We start from the raw sequence: 27,933 nt of genomic DNA, 5'->3' as shown, positions 1-27,933 counted from the left end.
TAGAAAGCTCAGAGGAACAGAGACACATCTTGGGTACTTGACGGTAGCAGGGCAGGCTAACAGGGTAAATAAGCAGGCATATGAGACATTTGTCTTTATCAGTTGTGGTATAGGTTATAAGAGCAGGGAGATCATGTTGGAGCTGTGCAAAACTTTGGTAGGCCACAGCTGGGGTAGTGTGTGTAGTTCTGGTCCCCACACTATAGGAAGGGATGGAGAGGAGATTCACCAGGATGTTGCCTGGGATGGAGCATGTCAGTGATGAAGAGAGGCAGGATGGACTGTAGTTGCTTCTTTAGAACAAAGAAGGCTCAGAGGGGACATAATTGAGGAGGCTAAGATTGAGGGTATGAACAGGATGGATAGAAAGCAGTTGTTCCCTTAGTTGAAGCGTCAATAATAAGGGGTCATAGCTTTGAGGTGAAAGGTAGGAGGTTTAGAGGGGATTTGAGAAAAATATCTTTAAATCAGGATGGTGAATGTCTGGGTGGGTCACTGAGGTGGGAAACCTAACTTTTAATAAGTACTTGGATAAGTACTTCAAATATCAGAACATTTAAGGTTATGGGCCAAGTGCTGGTAAGGAGCAGCATGGTGGCTCAGTGATTAGCACTGCTGCCTCACAGCAGGGTCCCAGGTTCGATTCCAGCCTTGGACAACTGACTGTCTGTGGAGTTTGCACATTCTCCCCGTGTCTTGTGTGGGTTTCTTCAGGGTGCTCTGGCTTTCTCCCACAGTCCAAAGATGTGCTGGTTAGGTGAATTGGCCATGTTAAATTGCTCATAGTGTTAGGTGCATTAGTCAGAGGGAAGTGGGTCTGGGTGGGTCACTCTTCGGAGGGTCAGTGTGGACTGGTTGGGCCGAAGGGTCTGTTTCCATACTGTAGGTAATCTACAAACATCTAGATTAGATTAGATTAGATTACTTACAGTGTGGAAACGGGCCCTTCGACCCAACAAGTCCACACCGACCTGCCGAAGAGTAACCCACCCAGACCTAGATCTAATCTAAATCTAAGTGGAATGAGTGTAGATTTAGCATAGGTTTGGCCATACAGACTCAATGGGCAGAAGTGCATCCTTAGAATTATACAATCAAGGGACTTAGGAATAGTTCAGGAAAGTGCAGTTGTGTTAGAAGATCAGACATGATCTTATCGAAATGGTGAACGGGCCTTGTGGTGAGTCTACTACTTCTATTTGTAATGCTCTTGTGTGAGGTAGTTGGCAAAACTGCTGGGGGAGGTAATTTTTGTTGTAGAATTCTGATTTGGTGGAGGAAATACATCCAATTGTAACTTTAGTTAAATACTTGATGGAAAGGAAATTGGCAGTGTGATGGGGCACAAATAGTGCAGTGAAACACAAATTGGATAGCTTTCAGAGAGATGTTGTAGGCACACATTATCAAATTGGTTCCTATGCTGTGAGATGCCGAGTGTGCTGTGCTCTTCATTTGCTGCTGATTCAATCCATGATATTTGATGGTAACCTCTGGCCTGATGATTTAATCTGAAGATTTATTATAGCATGAAATTCCTTCTGGGTATCTCTTTGAAAGGACATGTTCGAAAACAATAGTCTTCTCAACAAAATGTGCTCATCATGCCTTGTCTGTGAAATTGAGATTTGAAATTTTGTTGCATATTGCCCCCAAGCTTGTTTAGTGTATTCGTAACAACATTGGACAATGAAAGCACAGTTAAACTACCTCCATATGATGTACAATGTGACAATCATTATGTTGTCCTCGTTAACGGCCAGTGCAAGGTCCACTTCTGTGATGCACAACCTAAAACATTCTCCTATCGAACCTAAAATTGGAAAACAATTGTGTGATCCAAGGCAATTCATCAGCAGCAGCTTGAAGCAGTTTGGTTTTTGTGCAGTGGACGCATGATGTATTGAACTGCTCATAGGATTAAACAGTATGTGGCCGGCCCCCACTCATCCCTCAGGGAAACTTATTGCAACAGAAGGATCTGGATGTACAGATCCACAAATCCCCGAAAGTGGCAATATAGGTGGATAAGCAGACAGCACACTTGCCTTCTTCACCTGGGGCATCAAATATAAATATTGGCAAGTTTTCTTACAGCTGTATAAAACTTTAGATCAGCCACATTTGGAATATCGTGTGCGGTTTTGTTTGCCACACTATCTCAGAAGGTTGTAAATGCTTTGGAGAGGGTGCAGAGAAGGATGATGCCTCATCTGGAGGTTTTAGTCATGAGAATTGGATAAACTCTGTTTTCGCTGGAAAGATGGAGGCTGAGGGACGACTTGATTGAGGTCTAGAAAACAGAGGCAGTGAGGGCCTGGATAGTCAGGCTTTTTCCCAGGGGCAATAGTTCAACTACAAGAGGGCACAGGTTCAAGGTGAGAGGGGGAAGGTTTAAGGGAGATGTGTGGGGAAGGTTTATCACACCAGGCAGTGGGTGCCTGGAACATAGTCGGTGGAAGTGGTGGAAGCAATCACGTTAGCAAGGTTTAAGGCTTATTTTGATTATTCACCATATGTTCATGTCAGAGGGATAGATACCGTGCATGGTAAATAAATAGTGGGTTTAAATAAGGAATAGGAATTGGCACAGGCTTGGTGGGCTGAAGAACCCTGTTCTTGTGCTGTATTGTATATCTGATCTGGCACCTCTGAGGTGAGGCTAAATTCAGGTAAAAATTTAAAATTATTAGAATTGGTGTTGGTATTTCATTTGTAAAATTTAAATGGAACATCAAATTGCACATTTAAAAAAAGTTAGTGAAACACAAATTGTATAGACCTGTGCATGACTCAAATTCTGGCCCTCTTGAGTGTGCATTCCTGATTTTTTTTAAATCCAGAACCTTAAATGTCTAGACCTAAGGCTCTAGAGTTCCCTCTGCAAATCTCTCTTCTCTCTTCTGTCTCTCCTAATATTCACTTAATGTAGTTCCGCATCAAGTATTGTTTCATAACGATCCTGTGAAACTGCTTGGGATTTTTAAACTACATTAAAGATGCTGGATAAATACATGTTGTTAGTGAATGTTTCACATTCAAGGACAGTCTTACTAAATTCCTAACAACTGCATTGTCAGAATTTACTGTTCAGTTTTTTTTTCAAAAACTGACCAAAACTTCAGTAGTAAACTGTGGCACTCTATATCAACTGAGGCTTGCATAATCTGTTAGCCAAGCATGGCCTTACCTGTTATCTATTAGTTATCACAAAGCCAATCCAGTTAAGACTGAAACATTGACTTAAAAAAAGGTAAACCTAAATTTAGCTGTACAGGACTTAAAATGCAGCTTGCAGATGAAATCCTCCTTTCTGAAGTTGCAAAGCATTAAGACTACAGCTCAGATCTTCATTATCTTGGTTACAGATAAAAGACTGGAACAGAATGGCATATTATTGAATATCCACATATGGAATCCATTCTTTCTAGAAGTTTAGGTGAGCTCTTTGCGACAGTGGTAGTGTCCCCAGCTGTGACTCTGGAGACGTGAGTTTGCATCCCACCTGCTCCAGAAGTGTGTAATTACATCTCTGAGCAGATTGCTTAAAATCATAGAATCCCTACTGTGCAGAAGGAGACCATTCAGGCCATCAAATCAACACCTAACTATCGAAGATTAAATTTGATTTATTGTCACATATATCTAAATACAGTGAAAAGTTTTGTTTTGTGAGCAGTACAGGCAGACCATGACAAACAAGGACATACAGATGATAGGGTGTTTAGACTAAGCCAGGCATACAAGGTTACACTGTATAGGAGGTGCATAAAGTAAGCTCAACATTAGATTTGAAGCCAGCCTCCCACCCTATCATGTAACCTGACATTTCCTGTGACTAACCTACCTAGCCTTTACACCCTGGACACAATGGGCAATTTAGCATGATCCATCCACCTGACCTGCACATTTTTGGATTGTGGGAGGAAACCGTAGCACCCAGAAGAAACCCACACAGTGGGGAAAAATGACACATTCCTCACGGACGATTATGGAGTCACAGAGATGTAGAGCACAGAAACAGACCCTTCAGTTCAACTCGCCCATGCCAGCCAGATATCTTAATCTAATCTAGTCCCATTTGCCAGAACTTGGCCCATACCCCTCCAACGTCTTCCTGTTGATGTTCCCATCCAGATGTCTTTTAAATGTTGTAGTTGTACCAGCCACCTCCACTTCCTCTGACGGCTCATTCCATACACGCACCACCCTCTGAGTGAAAAAGTTGCCCCTTAGATCCCTTTTATATCTTTGCCCCCTCAACCTAAACCTATGCTCTCTAATTTTGGACTTCCTGACCCCAGGGAAAAGACCTTGCCTATTTATCCTATCCATGCCCTTTATGATTTTTATAAACCTCTATACAGTCACCCATCAGCCTCCAATGCTCCAGGGAAACTAGCCCCAGCATATTCAGCCTCTCCCCATAGCTCAAATATTTACAGTATGTCCTTGTAAATCTTCAGTCACCGGAGACTTGAATTGAAGCTGGGTTCCTGGTGCCTTGAGGCAGCAGTGCTAACCATTGAGCCACTGTGCTGCTTAGAAAATATCTATTTTCACTGGAGTTTAAAGACTGGAAAGGTATCATGTAGAAACTTCTAAAATTCAAACAGGATGAGGTGGTAACTCCAGGAATAGTGGTGAGCCTGTGGAATTCTCACTGATTTCAAGGAGTTAAATCTAGTTCCTTGGGCTAAAAGGATCAAAGGATAGGGGGACAAAGCAGGAACAGCATACTGAATATTCAGTGATCAGCTATTATCCTATCGAGAGGCTGAATGGCTTACTTGTGTTTTCTGTTTCTGTAGAATAAGGAGAGATTCCTTGCACTAGAACATATTGCAGAACTTCTGATTAGATTTTCTAATTTGAGCTGTAACTATTTATAGTAACCCCCATATTACAGTAAAGGAAATAAAGATAGCAATTATTTAAACCAAGGTTAGTGTCTGGAGTACAGTCTAAGAATTATACACACTCGCTCCTGTGTACTATCCAGTAACTTACCACTGTACTGAGAATTTGTAATGGTGGTTAGCAACTGACGGTTTAATTTTAAAATATTCATTAGGATTAATCCCTGAAGATTGACATGCAACTCAAATAACCTGCTTCATAAGGGCATTTTGGAAAATCACCTTTGATCAGTTTGACTTGCTGTTAAGTAAATACCAAAGGAACTTTTAAATCGGGGTAGGGTATTTTTCAAACCTTTTATTTAAAGAATCTGTTTAAGAAATCTGTTAAAGAATTTATTAAACAAATCTGCCCACTGTCATTTTACCCAAACATTCAGAAATTATACTCTTAACATGGATTGTCAGTCTGGTTATTGACACTCTTGTGCTTAATTGACTCACGTTGACTTTTTTTGTCTTCCTCTACCTGTTTAGACAAGCTGGATGAGTATGTTTTTGTGGTGTTGTGAATGCATGCACATTATGATTGTAACAGAAATTACCACACTAGTTCCCAAGCAGAAAGTCAGTGATGCAATGTTGTCAAGACCAATCCTATTAAAATTAGGGCCAAAGTGCTAAGCTTCGGAGGCTTGGTGAAATGTGAGATGAGAGAAACAGAAAACTGATTGCAGGATTATCAAAAAATCAAAATGTTGACTAGAGAAGTCTGCAAATGAAACTGCAATCTGGTGAGCCAATGCATCTCTCCTTCCTTCCGAACATTTTGTGAGGACTGCCTTCATCTTTCAACAACAACTTGCATTTATATAGCACTTCTTTTACTGGACCAGTTATGACTATATTCAATTGAATTTTCAAGAATTGGGCAGGGGATCTCCTAGAAACCTATAAAATTCTAACAGGACTGATATTCCTGATGATTGGGGAAATACATAACCAGTCATCATAGACTGAGGATCTAAGATATGCCATTTAGGACTGAAATGAGGGGACATCCTAGCACCCAGATTGTGATAAACCTGTAGAATTCTCTGGCGCACAAACTGGTTGAGACCAAAATATTGTATATTTTCAAGGATGCATTAGATATAGTCCTTAGGGCTAAAGAGGTCAAAGTGTGTATGGGGAGAAGTTGGATGATCAGTTATGATCATACTCATTCGCAGGCTCGAAGGGGCAAATGGTCTGCACCAGCTCCTATTTTCTACTTGTATGTTCAAAAGAAAAGTTAGCATCAAGACACATGATCCCTAAAAATAGGTGACTACAAGCACAGTGAAGATACAAAGTATCTTAAAGGAGAAGAGAGCAGCATCAGGAGGAAATTCTAGAACTTGGGGCCAAGGCTGTTGAACTTTGGGCAGGGACAAGCTACCAAAATTGGTGGCATTTGTGTTTTAGGGATTTTCCAGAGATTAGGGAAGGATTTGAAAACCAGGTCAAGAATTTTCAATTGAAATATGATTGATTGGATTGGTGTAAAGTGAGCCTTCGTGTGAGCTAGAATACGAGGAGCAGAGTTTTTGATGAGCTGAGGTTTATATAGGGTGCAAGATAACAGCTGATTCAGGAGGTCCTTAGAATAATTGAGTCTAAAGGTAACAAAGGCCTGCATGAGGCAGAGCTGGAGTTGTGTGGTATTAGAAACCTGGTGGTGGAGAGAATGTCGGTTGCAGCTGAGCTCAGGATCAAATAGGAAGCAAAGAATGCTTCCTATTTGATTCAGTTCTCAAACAGCAGTCAAAGGAGAAGGAAGGAGGTGGTGACTAAGAAATGGAGTTTAACTGGGCCTGAAGATAATGGCTGCAATTGTACAGGACATTGGGAAGCCCACATTTGGAGTACTCCACATATTTCTGGTTGCCTTGGTATAGGAAGAATACTGTTAAACTAGAAATGGTGTGAAAAAGATTTACAAGGATGTTACTGACACTGGAGGGTTTGAGTCCTAAGGAGAGGCTGGGTAGGCTGAGACTTCATTCCCAGGAGCATAGGAGGCTGAGGGGTGACGTTTCATAGAAGTTTATAAAATCAAGGTGAGCATAAATAACGTGGTTGGTTAACATTTTTTTTGCCAGGGTTGGGGACTCCAAATCGAGTGAGCATAGGTTTAAGGTGAGAGGGGAAAGATTTAAAGGGGACCTGAGGGGCAAGTTTTCCATGCAGAGGGTGGTGCGTGTATGGGATGAGCTGCCAGAGGTGGTGATGGAGGCTGGTACAATTACAACATTTAAAAACAATTTGCATGGATGAGTTGGGCTGAAGGGCCTGTTTCTATGCTGTGTGACTGTAACTTCCCTGATTAAAAAGCATAAAGGCTTTCCTGATTTGCCTATTTAATCTTGTTATAGTCCAATATTTCATCAATACCATTTATTCTGATATTCTCTCTTAATAACCAAAGTATATTTGAGAGATTTGTAAAATTACAAATTCTAGCACATACTTATTCACTGCTCTTTCACATTTGTGCCATTCTTGATTGGGAGAGAATGATGTGAGCCCACTCCAACATGTATATAGTCCTCAACAAAGCCACATTACATGGTCATTTGGTAGGACAGAACTTAGGTATAACTGTAAAAAGACACATTTTATTGAAGCTTTTCATCTTGCACTCATTCAGTCAATTTACAAGAAACACCAAAGTAAAAGGAAAACAGTATAATGTACCAGAGGAGAATGCTGACTTGTTGACAAGTGGAATCTCTATGATAGAGGCATTGTATGGGGAATGCAGCATTCTTGATAATTGACAATTAACTGCCAGGCTTGCTTTAAATTTTAAACAAGGCAGGTTGGTTCAAGACAGATATTCAACTTTCATTAGGTTTGAACCCAGTTCCTATTGTGTATTAATCAGCACCTCCTTCTGCCATGTTGATTCATAATCTGAGATCACTTTAAAAGTAAACCATACTTTCTCGACCCACAATAGATCTTCCATTTTATAAATTAATTTTACTTCCTCTAACTAATCTGTTAATCAAATTCAAATGGCTACAGTCTGGATTTATTTTGATTTTTCTCTTTGTTGAGATTTGAGTCTGAAACAGCCAAAATTCCTGATGAAAGACTTACGCCCGAAATGTTGATTCTCCTGCTCCTCGGATGCTACCTAGCCTCCTGTGCTTTCCAGCACCACACTCTCGAAACTGGCTGAATACTCAGCTTCCCCTACATTGAGCCCTAAACAGTCTCCTGTTGCACTTGGGTGTTGACAGGGTTTGATGTCCGTCTGGCATCTCGGCCTTTTCGGAGTTCTAAGAACAGTTTTAAGTTGTTTGATTTTCATGATCTTACAATTCGTTGTTTGAATTTTCAGATTTTTGAGATGTCTATGAAACAAAATGATTTACTTTTAAGAAATGATGCACTGTTTTGGGAGGTTGTAAGATTTTGTAACCTCCCAAGGCCCAGATAATGACTGATGACCAGGACACTTCGTTCCATCATTACTCCATAATCGGAAGCATCTTTTAATGCAGGCATGTAGTTGTGGTACTCAATATATGCAAAGAATTATAAGAATAGATGGGTTCCAACAGGCTTTGATATGTCTGCAAGGCTTTACTATCTTCAGGATGTCACCACAGCATCTGTGATCAAGGTTCACATCTGAAATTCCAGCCAATGGTACACTGAGAAGTTCTTGAGATATTCCACAATGTCTCCTGGTGCCTTTGGTCTTGTAATGTTGAGCAAGTGGGAAGGGAGATGATTTAGCCTACTAAAAACTCATGGAATAAATCAATTTTCATCACAGGTTAGATCATAGAATACATAAAAAGACTTTTAATCGTACTTCAGAAGAACATTCAAGAATAAGGTGGAGAACCTCACCCAGTGCCAATCCATGCTACTCTACAATAACTCTCAAGTGCTATAAACGTTGCAGCCAATCCCCAAAGACTGGTTGGACTACTCAGCTCTGACAGGCTTTACAATAGTGTGTAACTGCCTACCGAATGTTGCCCCACATATTCAATAATACCCTAGTTGGAGCATGCCTAGAGTTCTGGGATCAAATTTAGGTATGACTCTTCAGAATGCTTACCTACTCTTCAGAATTCTCAACCTTCCAAATGAAGGAACTCCTTCTCATCTCTGTCCCATATGGTCATCCTGATCTATGTGGCTCATTTGAAACTGTTTACAGTTAACCACTTGGCTTTTGGCAGAATTCCCAAGGTTAATTTTAAGAGAGTATGTTTATTTTGAGAAAATGAGCATATTCAGCAACTTAAAGAAAGTGTTCCACAGTTATTTTAATCATGTGTCACTGTCATTGACTTGACTGATGTGTTTAGACTACATTAGAAACCTGTCATTTCCATTTAAAACATTTAAGTGGTTTGAACAGTTCATTAGACACAAATGTGGAAAGCCATTTGGCTCAGTTTGCCTCATCCATATAAGGAGTCTCCTTGCATCCCATTATGTTTATCTTATATGATTCCAAGACCTTTGCCTCCCCTCTAAAACAGGAACCACAGGGACTGTGCTTCATCCAAGAGTCACTTCCCACACGCGTGCTAAACATAATCATCATCAGAGCACCAAAGCTGTTTGCTCAATTCGGGATAGTGCTTCTGATTGGTCTCCCTGAGATCTCTAGTAAGGATTTATTGAGTGGAGCTGTAGAGATGATTTGAATTTCTTAAGAGTTAAAATATGAAGATAAGTTAAAATCATATGGCGAAGTGATGGCCCAGTGGTATTATTGCTGGACTGTTAACCCAGAGACCCAGGTAAGGTTCTGGGGATCTGGGTTTGAATCTTGCCACGGCAAATGGTGAAATTTGAATTCAATTTTTTAAAAATCCGGAATTAAGAGTCTAATGATAACTGTGAATCCATTGTTGATTGTCGTAAAAACCTGTTTGGTTCACTAATGTTCTTCAGGGAAGGAAACTGCCATCCTTATCTGGTCTGGTCTACGTGTGCCTCGAGACTCAGCAATGTGATTGACTGTTAACTGCCCTCTGGGCAATTGGGGATGGGCAATAAATGCTGTCTGGCCATCCTGTGAATGAATAAAAAAGTATCAGGCTGAAAAAGATTACTAGCCTAATCACTATTTGAAAAAGTCCTACTCATTAACTTTTCCCCTCATAACTTGAAAATGAGTCATCCTTAGATACAAGTCTTTGTCAAATTTCTGTTGAATGTGCTTTTCCATGTACTACCCCAACTGCTACCACTACCATTGTCATTCAGGTAGAGAGGTTCAATACTCAATAACCCTCAAGAGATTCCTCAGTTCCTGCATAATCTTTTTGTTAATTGTTTTAATTCCAACCTGACTTCAAACGAGGTGAAAGTTTCTCTTCTATTATCAAAACCTCTGTTTCAAAGCAACCCACTCTGGTTTCCCATTCGCCTCCTCGACTTGAAGTTTCACCAATTTCTCATCTCTTATGATTAACCATAATTCACAAAAGTAAATCTCTCCTTTTTAGAGAGAGAATTTGACTTATTTTGAGGGAAGCCATACTCTACATCAAAGGGCAAGATGAGAAGTCAGTCGTCCAATAAACGACTACAGTTAGAAGAGGGTCTTTGGCTCATTCTGCATCACCCTAGCCAACTGAGGCGCTGACCCCATACCCTATATCTGGTGTTTTATCAGGGTACGCTATACCAGATCTTGACATCCTTCTCAAAGTGTAGTGCCTGAAATTGTGCTCAATATTCCAGCCAGGATTTAATGGAGGTGCTCACAATATTAAATCACTAGAAAGTGTAAATTGAAGCCATTTCCTCAAGAAACAGGTGGTAGAATAAGGGAGCAAAATCTTTAATATTAGAGTTAGGTTAAAATTAGAATTTTGTTTTAAGAATTAGAATTCTACAGTGGGAAACAGGCCCTTTGGCCCAACAAGTCCACACCGACCCTTTGAAAAGCAAACCACCCAGATCCAATCCTTCACCCCACTATCCCACATTTTACCCCTGACTAATACAGCTAACTGACACATCCCTGAACACTATGAGCAATTTAGCATGGCCAATTCACCTAACCTGCACATCTTCGGACTGTGGAAGGAAACCAGAGCACCCGGAGGAAACCCATGCAGTTGCCAGAGGTTGGAATCGAACCCAGGTCCCTGGCGCTGTGAGGCTGTAGTGCTAACCACAAAGCATCTCTTCACACGAGGATAGTGAAAATCTTCATTTCTCATCTTATCTGCCCCAACCCCAAAAGACCAATGTCAGTTGGAGTTCTCAAGATCTGAGATGGACAAATTTTTTTGGGGAAGGTGCTGTGGGATATGGGGTCATGATCGTACTAGTAATCCAGAATGTTCTGACAACATGAGTATACTAGTCGATGATATTTGAATTTAATAAAATTCTGGAATAAAAATGCTTGCCTAATGATGACTATGTAACTGCTGGTTTGAGTGCTGTAAAAAACACATCTGGTTCACTAATGTCCTTTAGTGAAATTTGATACCTGGTCTGGTCTACATGTGACTGCAGACCCACAACAGTGTGATTGACTCTTAAATGGCATCTGAGCAGTTAAGAATGGACAGTAAATGCTGGTCCAGCCAGTGGTGCCCACATCCCACAAACAAATTCTTTAAAAAGTATGATAAAGGAGTTGGCATGGCAAAAAAAAGAGAATCTTTAAACTGAATAAAGATAGCAAGAGGGCATATTTCAGACTTTGTAGCTAGGCCTTTAGTAAGGCATTCACTTTGCTCAGTGGAGTAGAAAAATGGAACATAATTCCCCCAAAAGGCTCTTATGGATACAGCAACAATTTATATTTATAAAACATTGTTAACACAATCAAACATCCCAAGGATGAGAGGAATCTTTGGTGAGCTGAATTGCCAGTGGCTGTTACAGAGGTTGGAAAGGGGAAGGCCACAGAGGATGCCAGATGAGAATTTTAAATATGAAACATGACTTGGCTGGGAGCCAATGTAACTTCAGCGGTGTCATGGTGCGAGTTAGGAAATGGGTAACTGAGGTGAACTGAAGTTTATGAAGGGTGAAAATAGGAGGCTAACCAGGTGGTCATTGGAACAGTGGAGACTGATGTCTAGCATCAGAGTTAGCAGGGAGAAAGGAATGGCTTTCACCATCCCAATATTGAATTGAAGCGAATTTCTGCTGCTGTGGCACTAGATATCCCAAAGGATGTAATAAATCACAGAGACTTTGGGGTATGTATGGCTCCACTCCTAATGAGAAAAACTCAGAACCACCCTGTAATTTCCCACGGCTGGGAACTAGCTGGTGGTCTAGTACAATTCATCACTATAATTATTGTGTTGATGGATTGTTAAGAGCGAAACTACTCATTACTGCAGTCAGCAGGGTCTTACACTGGTGAGCACGGTGAAACAAGTGTACTGCTAACTTATGCAATACATACAAGCAGTTTGTCATCCTTCCTGGTTAGTGACACATTATAACACACCTTTTTCAGCCTGTAATTGGATTTATAAATTAAGCATGGTATAATTGAATTTGTGTTAGAAACCATCCATAAATACTCCTGATACATTGGATCATGAAAAAGGCAACACGAGTTCCTGGAAATATTTTGTTGGGGAATTACCAACTGGTTTTATAATGCATCAGGCATTCTTTTCAAACACAATGTACAGAAGCACTCAGGAATAGGGAAATACTAAATCATCAGGCTTGTGTTTAACAAGTAGAAACAAAACAACAGAAAATGCTGGAGAAATTCAGGTTTTGCTACATCTGCAGAAAGAGAAAGAGTTAACGTTTAAAGTCTGGTGACCCAAAGCAAGGTTCTGAAGAAGGGTCACTGGACTCTGTTTCTCTCTCTGCAGATCCTGCCAGAATTGCTGAGTTTCTCCAGCAAGTTCGTTCTTCCATTTCAGATTTCCAGCATGCACAGTTTGGAGCATACTGCCAAGATCTTCATCCAGCTATTTAGTTTGTATTTGACCTAAAGCAAATGCTGTAATAAAATCATTGAGGGAGATATTGTGAATTTTTAGTGCATGTCATTGTATTTTGTGTTGCTGTTTGTAAAAGGAGGCAATAGTTCAGTGGTGTTATCATTAGACCATTAGTCAGGTAATATCCTGAGAACCCAGGGTCAAATTCTGCTGTGGCAGATGGGGGAATGTGAACTCAATAAAATAATTGGATTTAAGACTTTAATGATTGGGAAGAACCCCATCTGGTTCAAAATATTCTTTGGGGAAGAAAATGTGCTGACCTTACCAGTGTGGCCTACATGTGACTCTTAGCTGCCATCTGGGCAATTAGGGACAGGCAAGGAATGGCCACATCTTGTGAATGCATAAAGGAAAATAAGTTAAAGCTTGGATCTCTAAATCTGCTAGTTCAGAGTAGTGTAAACCTTCTTTGGGATATATTGATATCAAAGAGGGTAAAGGTTTGAAGAGGCATAACAACAAGGATACGGTTCTGGATGTAGGTTTCCTCACTGAGCTGGAAGGTTTGTTTTCAGATGTTTCGTGACCATGCAAGGTAACATCAGTGAACCTCTGAATGAAGCACTGTGCTATAGCCCGTTTTCTGTTTATATGTTTGAGTTTCCTGGGGTTGGTGATGTCATTTATTGTGGTGACATCATTTCCTTCGGTGATGTCATTTCCCATTCTTTTTCTCGGGGGATGGTAAATGGGATCCAAGTGGATGTGTTTGTTGATAGATGTGTTGTTTATAGACTGACCTCAAGGAATAGTTGAAGTATCCAGTCTTGACTTCATATCAATGAGTCAAGATGTTTTGAAGTCAACTGAGATAAGTTTGGTAGGTCTGTGGCTGAATACAGAACTGGCTCAAAGGTAGAAGTGGTGGTGGAAGGTTGTTTTTCAGACTGGAGGCCAGTGACCAGTGGAGTGCCACAAGCATCAGTGCTGGGTCCTCTACTTTTTGTCACTTAAATGATTTGGATGAGAGCGTAAGAGGTACAGTTAGTAAGTTTGCAGATGACACCAAAATTGGAGGTGTAGTGGACAGCGAAAAGGAATACCTCAGACTACAACAGGATCTGGACCAGATGGGCCAATGGGCTGAGAAGTGGCAGATGGAGTTTAATTCAGATAAATGTGAGGTGCTGCATTTAGGGAAAGCAAATCCTAGCAGGACTGATACACTTAATGGTAATGTCCCGGGGAGAATTGCTGAACAAAGAGACCTTGGAGTGCGGTTCATAGCTCCTTGAAAGTAGAGTTGCAGGTAGATAGGATAGTGAAGAAGGCATTTGGTATGCTTACCTTTATTGGTCAGAGAATTGAGTACAGGAGTTAGGAGGTCATGTTGCGGCTGTACAGGACATTGGTTAGGCCACTGTTGGAATATTGCATGCAATTCTGGTCTCCTTCCTATCGGAAAGATGTTGTGAAACTTGAAAGGGTTCAAAAAAGATTTACAGGGATGTTGCTAGGTTTGGAGGATTTGAGCTATAGGGAGAGGCTGAACAGGCTGGGGCTGTTTTCCCTGGAGCATTGGAGGCTGAGGGGTGACCTTATAGAGGTTTACAAAATTATGAGGGGCATGGATAGAGTAAAAAATAGGCAAAGTTTTTTCCCTGGGGTCAGGGAATCCAGAACGAGAGGGCATAGGTTTAAGGTGAGAGGGGAAAGATATAAAAGAGACCTAAGGGGCAACTTTTTCATGCAGAGGGTGGTATGTGTATGGAATGAGCTGCCAGAGGAAGTGGTGGAGGATGGTACAATTGCAACATTTAAAAGCCATTTGGATAAGTATATGAATAGGAAGGGTTTGGAGGGATATGGGCCGGGTGCTGGCAGGTGGGACTAGATTGGGTTGGGATATCTGGTCGGCATGGACGGGTTGGACCAAAGGGTCTGTTTCCATGCTGTACATCTCTGACTCTATGACTCTACAGTTCCACTGCGGGGAAACTGCTTCTCAGATGACAGTTGCATCTTAAAGGCAGTTGGTGTGGTAATTGAAAATGATGTTGAAACAAACCTTTTCTGAGATTTGGTTTAGATGGGAGAGAGTGAAGGTTTCACTGTGCATTAAATCAAGAGTTCTTTCCAACTTTGCAATGGTCAATAAAGGTTGAACAAATGGAAGAAGTCATGTGGGGGCACTGGGTAAATGTGATGTGAATTGTTGTGATTGGTTAATTCCTCCAATGTCATTTCTATTCATCATTGAACAATGCTTTTGCTTGTGTTGTTTTAGTTTCATGCTTGATACAAGTGTTTTTAAAATGAGAGTGCTATGCAGTGCTGATTTATTCCAATCATTAATCACAATCTACTGCCTTTTTATAAATCTCACTTAAAAGCAGCAACTTATCTCTTCACAATATAGGAATAGATTTTCTGAGTTTAAAGAAACAAAACAAAACAAATTAAACCAAATAAAACATTGTAAATAGTCTGATATAACTTTCATACTGACTTGTTACCTGACTTGTGTTGAGTTCAGTCAGTTTTTGATTGGAGACCCACTAACACTGCCTCAAACACAAATACAGTCATGACCATTCTCTGGTTGGGGACCACGTTTGAAGAATAGGATGATCTATTCCTGCCTCTTTCTTAGGTTCTGACAAAACTAAGAATTAGCACAAATTTTTATTTTGGTTGATCTGGCAAATGAAAGGCATGCCAGTCGGCTAAAGTGTATATCATGTGGATTTAGACCTTGTCCCCCTCTCCCACCCCATCGACTGCCCCTTTATTTTGTCCCATGGCAGTTAGCCATAGAGATGCACAGCATGGAAACAGACCCTTCGGTCCAACCTGTCCATGCTGACCAGATATCCCAACCCAATCTAGTCCCACCTGCCAGCACCCAGCCCATATCCCTCCAAATCCTTCCTATTCATATACCCATCCAGATGCCTTTTAAATGATCCAATTGTACTATCCTCTGGCAGCTCATTCCACACACCTACCAACCCCTGCTTGGAAAAGTTGTCCCTTAGGTCTCACCCTCAACCCTCAACCTATGCCCTCTAGGTCTGAACTCTCCCACCCCAGAGAAAAGACTTTGTCTATTTATCCTATCCATGCCTCTCATGATTTTATAAACCTCTGTGAGGTCACTCCTAAGCCTCCAACACTCCAGGGAAAACAGCCCCAATGTTTTGGAGAGCTATCATTAGCAGCACTTAAGTGATAGGGCCACTACATGGGAAGTAAGCAAGATGAAAAAGATTTAGTTGTTCAATATATTCCAGAGTAGTGCAGCAGTGAAGGAATGGCAATGTTGGGATGGTCAGTGGTTCCGAGAGGTATTTTCAGGTGGTGGTGTTCCCATGCATCTGCTGCCCTTGTCCTTCTAATTCAAAATAGTTGTGGGTTTGGAATGTGCTGTGTAAAGGAGCCCTGGTGAATTTCTGCAGTGCATCTTGTAGTTAGTACGCACTGCTGCATCTGATTATGGAGTGAGTGAATATCACAACATCCACAAATAGGTGGGCTGCTTGTCTTGGATGGTGTTAAGTTTTTTGAATGAGTTGGTGCTGCACTCATCCATGCAAATGAGAAGTATTCCATCACACTCCTGACTTGTGTCTTGTAGATGATGGACATGTTGTGAGGAGTTAGGAGGTGAGTTACTCACTTTGCCTGGAGCGTCGGAGGCTGAGGGGTGACCTTATAGAGGTTTACAAAATTATGAGGGGCATGGATAGGATAAATAGACAAAGTCTTTTCCCTGGGGTGGGGGAGTCCAGAACTAGAGGGCATAGGTTTAGGGTGAGAGGGGAAAGATATAAAAGAGACCTAAGGGGAAACATTTTCACGCAGAGGGTGGTACATAAATGGAATGAGCTGCCAGAAGTGGTGGAAGCTGGTACAATTGCAACATTTAAGAGGCATTTGGATGGATATATGAATAGGAAGGGTTTGGAGGGATATGGGCTGTGTGCAGGCAGGTGGGACTAGATTGGGTTGGGAAATCTGGTCGGCGTGGACAGGTTGGACCGAAGGGCTGTTTCCGTGCTTACATCTCCATGTCTCTATGACTCTATGCTGTATTCCTAGCCTCTGTATTCATATGGCCAGTCCAGTTGCATTTCTGGTCAATGGTAACTTCCAGGATGTTGATAGTGTAGGAATTCCATGATGGCAATACCGTTGACTGTCAAAGGGTAATTATTAGATTATCTCTGATTGGAGATGGTCATTATCAGGCATTTGTGATTGCTACTTTCCTATTTTCGGACCACGCCTGAATATTGTAGTACTTGGACTGTTTCAGTATATGAGTTGTCATGAATGGTGCTGAATTGTAGGGGGATAATAGCAGTTAGTGCTGAGTCTCCAGCTTTATTCTTGGGACATTTCAAAATTTTTGAATATTGAGATTTGTAGTGAGGACAATGCAGAGGCTGTCAAAGAAACTCTTCAATTGCAAGTGAAGGAACTCTGAAAAGGAAAGGCAAGTTTGAAATTACTCCTCTTCAGCATGAAAAGGAATAAAGTATATTGGAAGTCAGAGATCATGAAGTTGTTTTATGTTGAAATGAGGACAGCATAAAGGCTGTAAAAAAAAAAAAAAAATTTGTTTTGAGGAGCTCAGTAGCTCAAAGCAATTATTTTAAAGTCAAGGATGTGGAGAGAAAATAGAAAAGTATTAATCTGATTTTGGTAATGCAGACACGCCTATCCCAACTGTTGTGGCAAAATGGGACCGTGGGATAGAATACGCCAACATGGTTTAGGGATACAAGTAGGCCACTCGGCCCCTCGAGCCTACTGTACATTCTATCTGATCATGGGTGATGTGATTATATTCCTGCCTATCCCTGATCACTTTCAACTCTTAGTTTATCAAGTATCTATCTACATTTGCCTGAAAATGTTCCAAGACACACTTTTTTAAAAAAGAGTTCCAATGATTCACAGCTCTCAAGGGAAAAAAAAACTTTTTTTTTGGGGAAATCCTTCATTTTTAAACAGTGATTTCCAGGCATAGATTCTCTAAGAAAAGTAAATACCCTTTTCACAAGATCCCACAGGACATTTTTATGCTTTAAGTTGTCTTAACTCCAGCAGATATAATCCTAATATGGCTAATCTCTCCGGTTACCCAGGTACAAGACCTGTTACCCATTCCAGATATCTCTCTGAGAACTTTCCCTGATCTGCCTCCAATGAATCTACAATATTCCTTCAATAAGATGACAGTTACTGTTCATAGTATTCCAGACATCGTCTCAATTGTAATTGCCTTTGTAATTGAAGCATCGTTTCATTTTTTATTTGACTCACCCCATGATAAGCTATAACATCCCATTGGACTTCCTAATTGTTTATTGTATTCACTTAATAACTTTTTGCAATTCAGGCATGACACTGTGATCCCTCTGCATTGCAGACCTCTGTAATTTCTCACCATTTAGACAATACATGTCGCCATTTTTGTTCCTCCTGCCAATATTTTACATATCTGCAACACAAAGAGGACTAGAGAAGTTTCACCAGCAATGCCTCATCCACATCCTCCAGACCCAATGGTAAGATTATTAGACAAATACTAGTGTCCTCCTTGAAACCAATTCCACAGGCATTTGGGCAGAATTCCCACAATACCAGCTACAAAGGACCGGACACTGTCAGCCCAAATGATCGAAAAGTGTGTCTACCACGAGGTTGTCTTTTCTCAGCTCTCAGGTTGCTAGTATTCTAGTGAAGGACAAAGAAAGCACAAACCGGAACTTCAAGAGAATCTGGGGGCAGATATAAGTGTCAATGCCATCTCTAAGGAGGGGATGCTGGGGAAACTGAAAATCTGAAGGTGGATAAGTCACTCGAACCAGATGGACTGCATCCAGAGTTCTGAAGAAGATAGCTGAGGAGATTGTAGAAGCATTGGTGGTGATCTTTCAGGAATCATTGGAACCAGGGAGGGTCTCAGAGGAGTCATAGATTCATACTAGCACAGAAACAGACCATTCGATTAAACCAGTCCATGCTGACCATAATCCCAAACTAACCTAGTTCTCCCCTTGCCCCCCCCCCCCGCTGCTTTCCCTTGGCCCATATCCCTCCAAGCATTTCGTGGGCGGCACGGTGGCACAGTGGTTAGCACTGCTGCCTCACAGCGCCAGAGACCTGGGTTCAATTCCCGACTCAGGCAACTGACTGTGTGGAGTTTGCACATTCTCCCCGTGTCTGCGTGGGTTTCCTCCGGGTGCTCCGGTTTCCTCCCACACTCCAAAGATGTGCAGGTCAGGTGAATTGACCATGCTAAATTGCCCGTAGTGTTAGGTTAAAAAGGGGTGCATGTAGGGGTATGGGTGAGTTGCGCTTTGGTGGGTCGGTGTGGACTTGTTGGGCCAAAGGGCCTGTTTCCACACTGTAAGTAATCTAAACAAAAAAAATCTAATCTAAACAAGTTCATGTACTTACCCAAATGTCTTTTAAATGTTGTAACTGTACCTGCATCCACCACTTTCTCTGGCAACTCATTCTACACATAAACAGAGAATGGTTTAAAAAAAAAGTTACCACCTCGTGCTTTTTCAGTCTTTCCCCTCACCTTAAAAATGTGCCCCCTAGTTTGGAACGCCCCCACCCTGGGGAAAAGACCCTTGCTGTTCACCACCTCTATGCCCCTCATAATTTTATAAACCTCAATGAGGTCACCTCTCAATGGAATAAAAAGATCCCAGCTTTTCGAGTCTATTTTTATCTTGCAAATGCTCCATGTCTGGCAACATCCTGGTAAATATTTTCTGAACCCTCCATAAGACCATAAGACATAGGAGTGGAAGTAAGGCCATTCGGCCCATCGAGTCCACTTCACCATTCAATCATGGCTGCTGGGCACTTCAACTCCACTTACCCGCATTCTCCCCGTAGCCCTTCATTCCCTGAGACAACAAGAATCTATCAATCTCTGCCTTGAAGACATTTAGCGTCCCGGCCTCCACTGCACTCTGCGGCAATGAATTCCACAGGCCCACCACTCTCTGGCTGAAGAAATGTCTCCGCATTTCTGTTCTGAATTTACCCCCTCTAATTCTAAGGCTGTGTCCACGGGTCCTAGTCTCCTCACCTAACGGAAACAATTTCCTAGCATCCACCCTTTCCAAGCCATGTATTATCTTGTACGTCTCTATTAAGTCTCCCCTTAATCTTCTAGACTCCAATGAATACAATCCCAAGATCCTCAGCCGTTCCTCATATGTTAGGCCTACCATTCCAGGGATCATCCGTGTGAATCTCCGCTGGACATGTTCCAGTGCCAGTATGTCCTTCCTGAGGTGTGGGGACCAAAACTGGACACAGTACTCCAAATGGGGCCTAACCAGAGCTTTATAAAGTCTCAGTAGCACAATGGTGTTTTTATATTGCAACCCTCTTGAGATAAGTGACAACATCGCATTCGCTTTCTTAATCACAGACTCAACCTGCATGTTGACCTTTAGAGAATCCTCGACTAGCACTCCCAGATCCCTTTGTACTTTGGCTTTACGAATTTTCTCAGTGTTTAGAAAGTAGTCTGTGCTTTTATTCTTTTTGCCAAAGTGCAAGACCTCGCATTTGTTCACGTTGAATTCCATCAGCCATTTCCTGGACCACTCTTCCAAACTGTCTAGATCCTTCTGCAGCCTCCCCACTTCCTCAGTACTACCTGCCTGTCCACCTATCTTCGTATCATCTGCAAACTTCGCTAGAATGCCCCCAGTCCCTTCGTCCAGATCATTAATATATAATGCGAACAGCTGTGGCCCCAACACTGAACCCTGCGGGACACCGCTTCTCACCGGCTGCCATTCTGAAAAAGAACCTTTTATCCCAACTCTCTGCCTTCTGTCAGACAGCCAATCCTCAATCCATCCCAGTAGCTTACCTCGAAAACCATGGGCCCTCACCTTGCTCAGCAGCCTCCCGTGTGGCACCTTATCAAAGGCCTTTTGGAAGTCTAGATAGACTGGGTTTCCCTTGTCTAACCTGCTTGTCACCTCTTCAAAGAATACCAACAGGTTTGTCAGGCATGACCTCCCCTTACTAAATCCATGTTGACTTGTTCTAATCAGATTCTGCTCTTCTAAGAATTTAGAAACCTCATCCTTAATGATGGATTCTAGAATTTTACCAACAACCGAGGTTAGGCTAATTGGCCTATAATTTTCCATCTTTTGTCTTGATCCTTTCTTGAACAATGAGGTTACAACAGCGATCTTCCAATCATCCGGGACTTTCCCTGACTCCAGTGACTCTTGAAAGATCTCAACCAATGCCTTCGCTATTTCCTCAGCCACCTCTCTCAGACATCTAGGATGTATCCCATCGGGGCCAGGAGATTTATCAATTTTAAGACTTTTTAGCTTTTCTAGCACTATCTCTTTTGTAATGACAACCATACTCAACTCAGCCTCCTGACTCCCTTTAATTGTTGGGATATTACTCCTGTCTTCCACTGTGAAAACTGACGCAAAGTACTTGTTAAGTTCTCCTGCTATTTCCTTATCTCCCATCACTAGGCTTCCAGCATCAGTTTGAAGTGGCCCAATGTCTACTTTTGCCTGTCGTTTGTTTCTTATGTATTGAAAGAAACTTTTACTATCGTTTCTAATATTACTGGCTAGCCTACCTTCATATTTGATCCTCTCCTTTCTTATTACTCTCTTTGTTATCCTCTGTTTGTTTTTGTAGCCTTCCCAATCTTCCGATTTCCCACTGCTCTTGGCCACTTTATAGGATCTCTCTTTTTCTTTAATACATTTCCTGACTTCCTTTGTCAGCCATGGCTGTCTAATCCCTCCCTGGATAATCTTTCTTTTCTTGGGGATGAACCTCTGTACAGTGTCCTTAATTATACCCACAAACCCCTGACATTTTTGCTCTACTGTCTTCCCCGCAAGCCTCTGCTTCCAGTCTATTTTTGTCAGTTCCTCTCTCATGCCCTCATAATTACCTTTTATTTAACTGTAACACCATTACATCCGATTTTGCCTTCTCTCTTTCAAACTCCAGACTGAACTCTACCATATTATGATCACTGCTTCCTAAGGGTTCCCTTACTTTAAGATCTTTTATAAAGTCTGGTTCATTGCAAAGCACTAGGTCCAGAATAGCCTGCTCTCTTGTGGGCTCCATGACAAGCTGTTCCAAAAAGCCATCCTGTAAGCATTCCATGAATCCCCTTTCTTTGGATCCACTGGCAACATTATTTACCCAGTCCACCTGCATATCGAAGTCTCCCATGATCACCGTGACCTTGCCTTTCTGACATGCCTTCTCTATTTCCCGGTACATGTTGCGTGCCTGCTCCTGACCACTGTTAGGAGGTCTGTACACAACTCCAATTATGGTTTTTTTGCCTTTGTGGTTCCTCAATTCAACCCACACAGACTCCACATCATCTAATGCTATGTCATTCAGTGCCATACATTTAATATTGTTCTTAACTAACAAGGCAACCCCACCCCCTCTGCCGACCTCCCTGTCTTTTCGATAAGTTGAAAATCCTTGGATGTTTAACTGCCAGTCCTGACCCTCCTGTAACCAAGTCTCTGTGATGCCTACCACATCATAATCATTCACTATGATCTGTGCCATTAGTTCATCTGCTTTGTTATGAATGCTACGCGCATTCAGGTAAAGCGCCTTAATGCTAACTTTCTTATCATAAGAGATATTGGAAGTCATATGATGTCCTAAGTTATCCTTGCTTTTTTCTGCATTCCCAGACTGCCTCAATTTTAAATCCGCCTGGACACATGCTATCCTGCTGCTTGTCTTTCCATTTAACTCCATACTCCCTGTCGCTTTCACTTTCCCTTCCCCCTCACTCAGAAGTTTAAAGTCCTACTGACCACCCTATTCATCCTCTTCACTATAACATTGGTACCTGATCGGTTCAGGTGGAGACCGTCCCAACGGTACAGATCCCCCCGGTTCCAAAACTGATGCCAATGCCCCATGAAGTAGAATCCCTCTTTCCCACACCAATCCCTTAGCCACGTGTTTACTTGCCTAATTTTCTTGTCCCTATGCAATTGGCACATGGCTCGGGCAGTAATCCGGAGATTATGACCCTTGAGGACGTGTGCTTCAATTTCCTGCCTAGTGCCTCGTAATCCCCAAACAGGTCCTCCACCCTAGTCTTGCCTATGTTGTTAGTACCAACGTGGACCACAACACCTGGATCCTCCCCCTCCCGCTCCAATATCCTTTCAAGCCGTTTAATAACATCCTTGCTATAAGCTGGAAAATGGCTAATGTCCCAGCCCTGTTTAGGAAGGGAGGGAGACAGAAGATGGAAGTTACAGACTGGTTAGTCTGTGAAGATCTCCTTGAAGCATGGCATATTAACATGGATGACTGAGAGGAGCTTTCTACCAATCATTCAAAATGACAACAGCTGGTCCATCCAACTGCTGTGAGCCCAAATGTCTTTGAGATGGAGCAATTGATGAGGAAAGAACACCATCCTGTCCTCCAGATTCCAGTACAACATGAGACTTTATGTCCCATGCCTCAGAAAATCTGTGGGCTGGGAGTCAGCCTGTTCAATCACAGGCAAAAACATGGCAATAGGTATCATTCTCAAATTGAAAGAAAGCCATTTACACAAAGGAACATAAATTAATGACATGGGGACACAAGTCAATTCCTAATTAATATCCACAACTCATTGCACAACTTGTACACAATTACTACAGTGAACTACAATAGGAACCGTGTTGGCTAATTGTTACTTCTAAATTACACAACATTGCATTCAAGAGTGACAGCATTTCAAAGGCATTTAATTGGCTGTACTGTACTTTGAGGTGCTTTTTTAAAAAAAAGTTCATTAATGGGACATAAGCATCACTGGCTAGGCCAGCATTTATTGTCCATCCCTAAATGCCCAGACAGCAATTATTGCTCTCCTTCAGGAGTGATGTATAGGCCAGATCAGTAAGGACAGCAGATTTCTTTCCATTAATGATCCCGATGGGTTTATCTGACAACGGATTCATGGTCATCATTTGACTCTTAATTCCAAATTTCTTTATTGAATTCAACTTCCACCAGTTGCCATGACAGGCTTTGAAACTGACGCTCTAGAACATTACATGGTCAGCATGGTGGCACAATGGGTAGAAACAAAATTGCTGGAAAAATAGGTTTTGCATCATGATTTAGAATGCATTTCAGCTCCAGTGAACCTTCTTCAGAACTGAAATGAAGGAAGGATCACTGGATTGGAAACATTAACTCTGATTTCTCTCCACAGATGCTGCCAGACCTGCTGGGCTTTTCCAGAAATTTCTGTTTTTGTTTCTGACTTCCAGCATCTGCATTGCTCTCTGGTTTTTTGTTTGACAGTGGTCAGCTGGGTCTCTGGATTAATAGTCATACAGCATCGAAACAGACCCTTTGGTGTAATTCGTCCCTGCTGGCTAAGTTTTCCAAATTAAACTAGTCTAGTGTTTTTCCACCACATTTTTCAACTCTGGTCTCCAGCATCTGCAGTCCTCACTTTCTCCTAAACTAGTCTAGTGACAATACCACATTTCCTCCCCAAATTTGGAGCAGAACAAGAAATACAATCTTCAGATGTGAATCTAGGCTGAGGATTGATAGTGAAAGAAGTGAAAATGGGAACAAAGAAATAGCTGAGGAACTGATTAATAACTTTGCATCGGTCTTCATACCAGAAATGGGGAGTCGGGGGACAGATGAGTGTAATGATCATCACTAAGGGGAAGATGCTAGGGCAGTTGAAAGGTCTGAAGGTGGATAACTCACCTGGACCAGATGGACTACACCCCAGGGTTCTGAAGGAGATAGCTGAGGGGATGTAGAGGGATTGGACAGTGATCTTCAGAAATCACAGGAGTCAGAGAGAGTCCCGCAGGACTGGAAAATGGCTGATGTAACACCCCAGTTTAAGGGAGGGAGACAGAAGATCGGAAACTATAGGCCGTTTAGCCTGTTGGGAAGATTTTAGAGTCTATAATTAAGAATGAAATTGTGGAGTACTTTGAAGTGCTGAGTCAGTGTGACGCCTTCAAGATAATGCCTGACAAATCTGTTAGAATTCTTTGAGGAGATAACAAGCAAGAGCCAGTGGACAGGATCTATTTGGATTTCCAGAAGGCTTTTAATGAGATGCTGCACAGGAAACCGCTAAATAAGAGAAGAACCCATGGTGTTCAGGGCAAGGTTCTAGCATGGATAGAGGATTGCCTTCTGCCAGTCAGCCAATGTATGGATGAAGATGTCTTTTTCAGGATGGCAACTGGTTATTCATGGTGTTCTGCAGGGACCTGGACAAAGGAATTGAGGTTACTGTAGCTAATTTTGTAGATGACTCAAAAGATAAGAGGGACAGGTAGTGTTGAAGTGTGGAGGCTGCAGAAGATTTCGACAGACTGGGAGAATGGGCAGAGAAGTGGTGGATGGAATGCAATGTGGGAAAGTGTGAAGTTGTGCATTTGGGAGGAAGAGTAGAGGCCTAGACTTTTTTCTAAATAGGGAAAGGCTTTGGAAAACTGAAGCACGAAAGGTCTCGAGTTCTAGTTCATGATTCTCTTCAGGTTAACATGCAGGTTCAGTTTGTGGCTAAGAAGGCAAATGCAATGTTAATGTTTATTTCAAGAGGGCTAGAATACAAGAGTAGAGACACACTGTTAAGGCTGTATAAGTCAGGCTGCATTGTGAGCAGTTGTGAATATTGTGAGCGGTTTTGGGCCCTGTATCTAAGGGTTGGTGTTGGAGAGCTTCCCAAGAATGATCTTGGGGATGAAGGGTTTGTGGATTCTGGGTCTGTACTCAGTGGACGTTAGAAGGATGAGGGGGGAATTTGATTGAAGTTTGCAGAATACTGAGGGGCCTGGTTGGAGTGGACATGGAGAAGATGTTTCCACCAGTAGGAGAGACGAGGACCCTAGGGCACTGCCTCAAAGAGAAGGGATGACTCTTTAGAATGGAGATGAGGAATTTCTTCAGCCAGAGGGTGGTGCCTCTGTGGAACTCATTGCTGCAGAGGGCTGTGCAGGACAAGTCATTGAGTATTTAAGACGAGATAATTTCTTAATTAGTAAGGGGATCAAGGGTTATAGGGAGAAGGCAGGGGAATGGGGTTGAGAAACATAACAGCCACGATCGAATGGCAGAGCAAAGTCGATGGGCCGAATGGCCCACTTCTGCTTCAGTATCTTATGTAGGTTTTTTTCAAATGCAAGTGTTCAGGGATTTTATAACACATCTTTTGGAGCGGGTGGGACTTGAACCTGAAGTGATTATGAATGTTAGCTGGTCCTTGCTAAATCAGCATCTGCAGCACAGCTTAGTTTTAGTTGTCTGTTACAGATCTAAAGTAATTAAAGAAAGATGCTAAAAAAAGTTACAGACCTGATTCCTAAATGTAGAAAGGAGTGATTGTGCAGAGTGTTTGAGAACAGGATTGAGGGCCCTAGGTATGATGTATAGTGTTTGGGATTGTGTGTAGAAAGTGCAGTGTGGGAGTTGGGTGTTTGGGGCTATTTGTGACAGAGTCTCTCTGTGATGATCTCCTGTCTTTTTGCTATCTTTCTGTGTGTGTCAGTATTCCTTGCCTGTATGTGACTCACTATCTCTGCCTGAAACTGTCGGTGACTGCCTGTGACTCTAAGTGTATCTCTCTCTCTACCTGAGAGTCGGAAATGCCAGTCTCTCTCTCTCTCTTTCTGTCAGTGTCTTTTTCTCTCCCCATGTGACTGTCAGTGAATGTCTCTCTCTCTCGCTGTGCCCACACCCAAATTCCAGCAAGGCGGAATACCCTAATTCCGGCTACGTTTTCTGATTGACATTGAAATGGATCAATGGCTGGGATCCCTGTCTGGGAGGTCAGCCAATGACTTTGGGGAGGGTTTGGTGTGTATCAGTCTGGAGCTGTGAGGCGGTTGGTGTGGGAGAGGTTCACGATACAGTGTCCCTGAGTACCGCAGTGAGTATCCCACTGAGACACACTGACAGCGAGGGTTCCTTCCAGTGTCCCACAGGAGCTGCCCCCTGGTTGATCCCTATCGGGCAAAGGGAGATTCCAGAAAGTGTCTGCTGAAGCTGCTGTTCTCGAACCTCCAGTTATTGTTGTGTAGTTAAAGTCTGTTGTGTTTTTTTGTAGTGTTATGGTGTTGTTAAGAAATGCTGCAAAGTGTGAGTGAATTGCTGCTGACGGGGTGGAGTAATGCCTGCAGGGGGGAAACGCTGTGTATTCAGCACTGTCTTGGCTCTCCGGCACAATTAGCTCGACCTTCTGCACAAACCTAACTTGTTTCTGAAGTGAGGGTTGTGTCTGATTGAAGTGGAGAAGGCATACAGCAGCAGTGAAACATTTAGTGAAACTTGGATTCTCGGGATTGTTATGCCAGTAAGATTGTCGCCACGGTGCACCCAGTTTGTTACAGCTGGAACTTGTGGCAGCCTGTCGTACATAGTGCTCCACCCTCCTGTGTACTGAGTACTCTGAAAAAGGGTCACTGGACTCCGAACTGTTTCTCTCTCCACAGATGGTGCCAGAGCTGCCGAGTTTCTCCAGCAATTCGTTTTCGTTTCAGAACTACAACGACCACAACCCTTTTATTTTTATTTTACTGATTTCAAAATTGTTCTCCTGTTTTCTCCATGATCTAATTCCAGTGGCTCCCTTCTCCTCAAGGTCCACATTCTGATTTCTATTTGCTTACCAACTTCTCTTGAGACAGAAGATTTGCCTTCAGCTTCCACTTGGCACAGTCCAGGTTGACAAACTGTGGTACTACTGAGGGAGTGCTGCACTGTCGGAAATACAGTCTGCCTGCTGAGATTTTAAGCCTTGTCCTTCTCTGCCCCTTCAGCTGGATGCTAAAGATTCCACAGCCATTATTGGAAGAACATGACAGCTCCACATGCAAATTAGCAGCCATGTTTGTCTACATATGTGACTACATTGAATGTATTTCATTGAAACATAGGAATCAGGAGCAGGAATACAGCATAAGTGACCAACACTGTGCACAGTCCTCTGGGTATGGTCTCATCAGGCTCTATAATTGAAATATCACCTCCCTACTTCCATATTAATTTCC

General features: G+C 42.2%; 1 protein-coding gene across 2 annotated transcripts in view; it reads left to right on the top strand.

Annotated features, from left to right (window-relative positions):
* Window positions 1-27,933, top strand: part of LOC140462810 (copine-1-like) — a 99,266-nt gene that overhangs the window by 30,269 nt on the left and 41,064 nt on the right. Inside the window, exon 1 of one of the 2 annotated variants that reach the window (XM_072556135.1) lies at window positions 26,684-26,813. The exons of the other annotated variant lie outside the window; for it this stretch is intronic. The gene's annotated coding sequence lies outside the window, so the exon portion shown is untranslated. Of the gene's footprint in view, window positions 1-26,683; window positions 26,814-27,933 lie in introns of those variants that run through there. 2 annotated transcript variants of the gene reach the window in all.

Source organism: Chiloscyllium punctatum, chromosome 37 (assembly GCF_047496795.1).
Source record: "Chiloscyllium punctatum isolate Juve2018m chromosome 37, sChiPun1.3, whole genome shotgun sequence".
Classification (NCBI taxonomy): Eukaryota; Metazoa; Chordata; class Chondrichthyes; order Orectolobiformes; family Hemiscylliidae; genus Chiloscyllium; species Chiloscyllium punctatum.
The sequence above is the reverse complement of the archived record's forward strand: the minus strand, read 5'-3'. Positions and strand labels throughout refer to the sequence as shown.